The 7,233-nt window shown below is 33.9% G+C and overlaps 1 long non-coding RNA gene across 2 annotated transcripts; it reads right to left on the bottom strand.

The window, feature by feature from the left end:
• Positions 1–283: 283 nt before the first annotated feature.
• LOC140007677 (uncharacterized) lies at positions 284–5,759 on the bottom strand. 2 transcript variants are annotated; one of them, XR_011815029.1, is made up of 4 exons: positions 5,532–5,759; positions 4,994–5,436; positions 1,538–1,966; positions 284–558 (listed from the first exon to the last, which is right to left on the bottom strand). It is a non-coding gene; the product is annotated as an uncharacterized lncRNA (long non-coding RNA). The 2 variants fall into 2 exon arrangements; XR_011815028.1 differs by lacking the exon at positions 5,532–5,759 and having other exon boundaries at positions 4,994–5,522.
• Between the last annotated feature and the right edge of the window lie 1,474 nt (positions 5,760–7,233).

Here is a 7,233-nt window from a genome sequence, read left to right as displayed (position 1 = left end):
TATTGACGAATTGACCTTTTGTCAAAAATGGTCTACTTAAAGTCGTCACTAAAAAGCACCGAAAGCCATTATATATAACTATTTTACTGACAACAATTGTCGTCACAAATGTAACTTAGATTTAGTGACAGTCTCTGTTGTGACAAGGAGTTTTTATTTTCTATTTTGTGACAACTTTTTTTTGTCATTAGATAATTTCATAATAGCTTAATAGTCATAATTTGGCCTGTAATCATTGCTAAATCATTGATTTTAAACAAACCATACAAATAAACATGAACGATTGATAACCAAAAGTATTTGCATTAGATTACATGGTAATAATATAGCATTCTCAAATGCCAAATTCAAGTGTACATTGCCCAACTAATGCCTACAAAAATAACATTTGTCCAAAATATCACTTGTACATAAGGTACATTTACAAAAGCAATCACAGTTTAAGAAATTGAAGAACATCTAAATGAACCACTCCATGAGCAAAAGGCAATTTTGTCTTCAACATTCTTCAACCATAACCATAGATATCTTCCAAAAGCTAGTATGAATAGCATTTATCTGTCATAAAAGAGTAAAAGAAGTAGGTAAGGGGAGGAGTACAATAATAAAGAACAAGTAATGAGACTTAGATTATTAAGACAAAAATTACAATTCATTAAGAACCTCATATAATTTGGGCCCACATATTACAACACCAGCAAGAAGTTAGAAATCACAGTCCAATCTATACAAATACAACACTGCATAAGCTCAACTAAAGAGCTCTCTAAAACAGTTTTTTTTTTATTTTCTTTCTTCTTCTTTAAATAGCTCAACTTATTGAACAATTAAATTGGACTCCCACAGTAATTATTGTTTAATGTTTATGCTTTTGGTTGTTTATATATTAAAACTAGGTGATTGCTTCCCACGCAAGGCGTGGGAACTTTAGACCTGTTAGTAAGGTTGTATTTGTTATTGTAATATTTTTAATATTTTAGATGATGAAAAGAGTGATGTGGTGTGTATCGTGAACTTGGGCTGGGAGTGAAAAGGAGTATTAGTCAAAAATATATTAGTTCAAAGAGTAGTCATGTACTAATACAAAGGATACAGCCAATGCAGTAATGATGATTCACAAGAAAAAGGAAAGCATGATATTTACATATACAGCAGTAATTTAGTATAGATGATTCAAAAGAAAGAGGCCCCTTTGACGTTCAAATACATTCCATTAACATGTAACAACAACTCAGATGACAATGAAATAAATTCACAAGTACCAATCACTTGGTCATTACTGCAGTAACAGTTAATGGAAGTAGCAAGATATTGCTACAACTTGGTCACATGCAATTTTTTTTTTTTTTCTGGGTTCACAAGGAATGAATTCATAAATTATGAAGCAGCAAATAAATTCACAAGTACCAATCACTTGGTCATTACCACAACAACAGTTTCAATACCAACAGTTTCAACTTTCTTGAGACAATCAAGTTGCATCTTAAGTTTGCAAAATATCAAGTTTTACATGTCCATTAAAAATTTTAAAAAGTACCTTTGCTTTCATCACCACCTTTCCGGCTTAGAATACCTCCTTGAACACCACCCCCATAAGCCACTGCTTCATCTGGTTTTACACTCTTGTTGGGTTCCTTTCCATCAAAGTAGTCCTTGAGAAGTTATTGGACTTTTGGGATCCTGGTAGCCCCACTAACAGGAACAATTTCATGCATCTGGTGGTTCTCCAAACCAGCATCCCCCATAGCCTTCTTGACAAGTCCCATGTTTTTGCTAAAGAGGTCATTGTTCAACTCGTCAAATCAAGCATGAGTCCTAACTTGCTGCTGGCTGCTTAAAGCTCTTTTGGCACGTTCAGCTTCCCTCAGTTTTCCAAGTGGTCTATTGTGGTTGCTGATGTTCTTTCCATGTTTCTTGTTAATCAACTTGATGAAATATTCTATAATCCTTTGATGAAAGCCTTTGCCTACAATAAAACAGAGCAATTAGAACCATATGAAAGCTTTTTATAAGAAATGTAACTAATAAAACTTATACAAGAAATTGGTTGCTTTAATCATTGTTCAATATTTTGCAAAATCAACAGTTAATTAGTGTAGTTAGATAAACTTTTTTAATTCGTAGTTAGACAGGCAACTGCTGCTGCTCTGGGTTCATTGATAGTCCTAGCAACATTCAGCCCAGCAATAATACCTGCATTCTTTGTTGCCTGCCTCTGGGCATCATTGAAGTAAAATATGATTCAACGAGTAACTCTAGAAATTGAACTATACCGGGAACAGTTACCACAGCATCCTTAATTTTCTTTGCAAGGAAAGCTTCAGCTGCTTCTTTCATCTTAGTTAAAACCATTACACTAATTTCCTCAAGACTGAAGACTTTAACCTTACTATCCTTAATTTTCACCTAGATATAAGGTTTTCCATCCTTGTTCACAATCTTACAAGGAACGAGCTTCATATCCCTCTAAACTTCATTAGTCTCAATCCTGTTATATAACAGTTAAGACTTCAGTGAGCATATGTATACACACCAAAATGTTCCAGCAAAAATGATAAATACACGAGTGTGCCTTACTTTCATCCAATAAGTCTCTTGACATCAAAGATAGTTCTTTCAACATTAACATCGAATCAGTCTTTCGCTACCAGCAAATGCAATCCATGATGGCTTAATACGATTCCTTGGTCATTTGCTGTGATTTCAACATGACCATTTTTGTAAATATGAGCACATGAATAGGTAGTTCCAAGATCTATTCCAATGACTATTCCCAATTTTGCAGCTTATTCTTTGGTGATGGAAATTGTAGATAGACAGCCTTTTGCACCGAAAAATATTATTGGAAAAAGTAAAACTCTTATGTATAGTTTTTGAGAGAAAAAAACTAAAACACTGCAGGATGAAGCAATTCCACACTCATGATGAAATCCACAATTACTCGAGCAACCGTGGGATTGAAGAGTTCGAAGAGCTTGCTCAAACATTGTGGTGACCATCCCAAGAACAAGTGGAAAAAATAAGAACTCATTTAATTTCAAGAAAATGAAATGAACATCAAGTATCAAACTAACAAACAGTGCAGGAACAGAAGAAGGATATGAACTGCGAAGAACAATCTGATAGATAGCCTAGTGGTTAATGGTTTTTTTTCCCATCTCCCTTTTTTCTTCCTTCCCAATCCTTCCTTGCTAAAAAATGGCTTTGAAAGTATCAAATAGTACCTATCAAATTAGCGAACTGAGTTAGTTTAAAGAAGATCCTATAATAGTTATTCTAAAAATCTTTAGTCACTTGCTACGTGAGGAGGGCGTGGCAGATAATAACTCTTTGTTTTTTGGCTCATTTCGAATTGATATACTTTTTGGCTTAATTGGAGAGAACTAATTTGAATCATTTCCAACCAATTTACAGACATATCCTTAATGCTTTCCAATAATACAAACAGTTTTTTTTATTGAAAAGATAACCGAGTCAATTAGTGGGTTCCATTCCATCATAATAAGAGAGAGACTCTGTACTAATAATGTCAATAATAAATCCAATCATGTAACATAAATGAAAGAACATCAATTATTAATTTGCACCAATAGCAAAAATCAACTGGAATTTCCCTAAAGAAGTTGTACACGAAACATACTTTTATACAGTAATTTGTGATTAAACTACTACGTATTTCCAGTCTACTGTGCCGTTTCGTGACGTGGGCTCATAAGCTACGGTTTTGTTTGTTTCTGTACGAGAAGAAGCTAAACAATAGTTATCGTTAAAAAAAAAAGGGGGTTGGCGAGCTCCGACAGAAGATTGGATCTCCTCAAGGCATAGTCAATTAATACCAGTAAAGAAGTGTCTTTATGTAGTCAGTCAAGGGAAGGGATAAATAAATGTGCGTCATTTTAGCAATTTAGTGGGAGAGAAGCTAAAACACCAGACGGCAACTTTTGAATAATCGTCGTATTCGGAAAAATACACTACTACTACTACAAAAAAAAGGGTTAAGAACAGGCCTATCTATGACGACGTTCTTTAACCTCCTCAGAGGGTCAGACAACTTTCTGGAATCGAAGAGGTGGCTGAGTTACACGTTTATAAAAGAAACCAACAAAAAGAATGCACCCACCAATGAAATCCTACTAGATTGAATAATGGAGTGTAAAAAAGAACCACTGTCTAGTGATACATTATTATTATTATTACCAGCTTACATCTCGTAAAGTGATCCAATATTAACAAAGCTAGACTCCAAAGCCATGGGAAGAGAGAGTGAAAAAACCCACCTTTAAATCAAAGGTTTGTATAAGAGTTTCGCGTAGCGGCCATGAAACTATTTAGTTTACTAAAAAAAAATATTAATAATCAAATGAATTCACTTATAAAAAAGCGACTAAAAATAACCATCTGTCTAAACGATATATGCACCATTGTGGAAGTCAAACTACAAAGCAAAGACTCTGAAGTTTTAAAACTTTAAACTGCCTGCGTCAATCTGTAAGGAGCATGTGTGTAGTGTACTTCAACCGTCTAATTCCAATTGCTAGTAAATTGATTTTAAAATCCTGAATTAGGTTCTGATATCGCGCGCGCACTCTAAAGAAATTCACTTAAAAACGACAACTAATTAGAGGCCTCTTTCAGTTCAGTTGATATTTGATGGAATGACCGGAATTGCAAATTTAAGCAAACGATCGTCTTCCCCAAGCAGATTAGGCATCAATCTTCTATTTAGACCTTCACTCGGGCATTTTAACAAACAGTACATGGGCATAGAAGGATCCAGCAATTTTTGCTCAATTGGGACTGTAATTAGCCCCCCAAAATTTGTCAAAACACAAGAGATTTCAGTCCAAACAACATACAATAGCATACAATCTAAAATCGTTAGCAATCAACATGAAGTTGGCACTGAACAAACGCACGGCAAACATGCTTTGAGACTTTTCAATGTTCATACTAAAAATGGAAAACTAAAATTCAAAGAAGGCAGACGGCTTACAGCGTTTGCTTGGCGAAGTCTGCAGGCGATGGTGATGGTCGAAGGAAGGTGCGAATGATCAGGCGGCTGTAGCTGCCATGGTAGCCGCGCTGGAGCTGGGCGCCAGTGGTGGGTGGCAACATGAAATCGAGGAGCGACAGTGAGAGAGAAAGGCCGTGCGGGAAGGGGAGATGCGTCAGGCAGCTAGGCGGCGCACGAAATGGAGGTGCCGTGGCGGAACTTGGAGGCGGCGGAAATTGGATGAGAGCAGAGTGACGGCAGCTATGGAGATTGCGCGCTGTGATGGCCGATGAGCGGCTGTTGCTCTGTATTTTCTTTGTGTCCCCTCTAGGCCAAGACCTTTCTCTGTTTCTGGTTTCACTTCCTCAATCACCAGCCCCCAAATGAAACTTTAGTCTTTTCCTTCGTTCCCCTGCCGACGTCCCCCTTTTCTTCCTCGACAGCTAAAAGATTTTGGGCAGAAATTTGCAAAAAATATTGTAGAATATTAGGGATTTGGAAAAATTGGGGAAAATGTATAGGAGAGAGAAAAACGAACCTTTCCAATGAAAACCTTGCCCTTTAATGCTGGACAGCCATGGTGATGCTAGTGAGAAGCCAGAGAACGGATTTGTTGTGTGGGTGAAGGTATCAGGTGCCGTGCGGAAGCTCTGTTTTGTGCTCAGTGCAGAAGCTTGTTTGTTTCAGCTCGGTGAAAGTTTGTGTTGCTCAAGTGTTCCGTTGCTTTAACTCAGACCAAGTGTTCCGTTGCTTTTCTTTTCAGAATGTGTTCCGCTGCTTTGGTCTTTGCTTTGCTTTGGATATTGTTTTTGTTGCGCGACACTTTCACTATGATTTGATCAAAATTTTGACTTCACTCATTTTCCCTCCATTTGATACCAAAAATCATGTTTTTTTCTGGATTTGTAATATGGTTTGAACCATAGATTTTAATGCTATAGTATTATTTTTTATTTTTTAGCAAAAAATAAAAATTTTCATCAACATAGGTGGCAAAATTTGTTAATTTCATATAATTGAAAATGTACTTTTATAATTTGCTAATATTTTATACTAATTTCTTATAATTGCAGCACTAAAGAACATCATGTAATTGAAAATAATTAAACTCAAATTATATGGTTATAACATAGTTTCAATAAAAATAATCATTTTCCCAACATTTGAGACCAATCATCATGCTTTTTTTATTTTTAATTTGGTTTGAAGCATAGATTTTATTGCTATAGTATTATTCTTTATTTTTTAGTACAAAAACACAAATTTTCATCAATACAGGTAGCAAAATTTGTTAATTACATATAAGTGAAAATATACTTTTATAATTTGCAAATATTTTAGCCCTGCAATTTTTTATAATTGCAGCACTAAAGTACATCATTAATTGAAAATAACGAAAGTCAAATTCTATGGTTATAACAGACTTTCATTAAAAATAATCAAATGCTATTAATAAGACATTATTGTTAAGTCAAAATCAAAGAAAATTTAGTGATGACATAATGTTATCACTAATTTATTTAAGATTATAATGACAAGAAAAGTCGTCACTAATTAAATTGCTAGTTTTTAATATTGTCAATTGCTAGTTTTTAATACTTTTGTGAAAATATTGATAATGGTTGAGAAAATTTTGTTACATTACTGCAAGTGATAAATGTACTTTTGTTCTTTTTCAAACATTTATTTTAATGTTTAATTTTGTTTAAAACTATTGTACTAGTATAGATTTGCAAAACAAAACTTAAGTTCTCAATAGTTAAAAAATTCATTACAGAGAAAACACAAAGTAGTAGTTGCAAAATGTGTATAAATTACAGATATTTTAATGTGTATAAATTACAGTTTATTTTAATATTTAATTTTGTTTGAAACTATTTTACTAGTATAGATTTGCAAGACATAGATTTATGGGTAATTTTTTTTTTTTTTGCTTTCACATATTTAATTTATGTTAAATACAAAACCTACCAGTTTCCCTTTCATAAAAATATTAGTGCAACACTTTTTGAATTTTACTTACAAACATTTATGTATTTAACGTAAATTAAATGATTCAGAGTGAAATGCCCATAAAGAGCAGAATATTTATTCATGTAATGGAGGAAACCCACAAAGAGTTGGTACTTTATGGGTCATTTCTTTTTTTAAAAAAAAATTAATTTATGTTGAAAAGATAACCTGCCAGTTTTTGTTTTGTAAGAAATCAGTGTAATACTTTTTAAATTTTACTTACAAAC

This window comes from Coffea arabica, chromosome 5c (assembly GCF_036785885.1).
Source record: "Coffea arabica cultivar ET-39 chromosome 5c, Coffea Arabica ET-39 HiFi, whole genome shotgun sequence".
Lineage (NCBI taxonomy): Eukaryota > Viridiplantae > Streptophyta > Magnoliopsida > Gentianales > Rubiaceae > Coffea > Coffea arabica.
The sequence above is the reverse complement of the archived record's forward strand: the minus strand, read 5'-3'. Positions and strand labels throughout refer to the sequence as shown.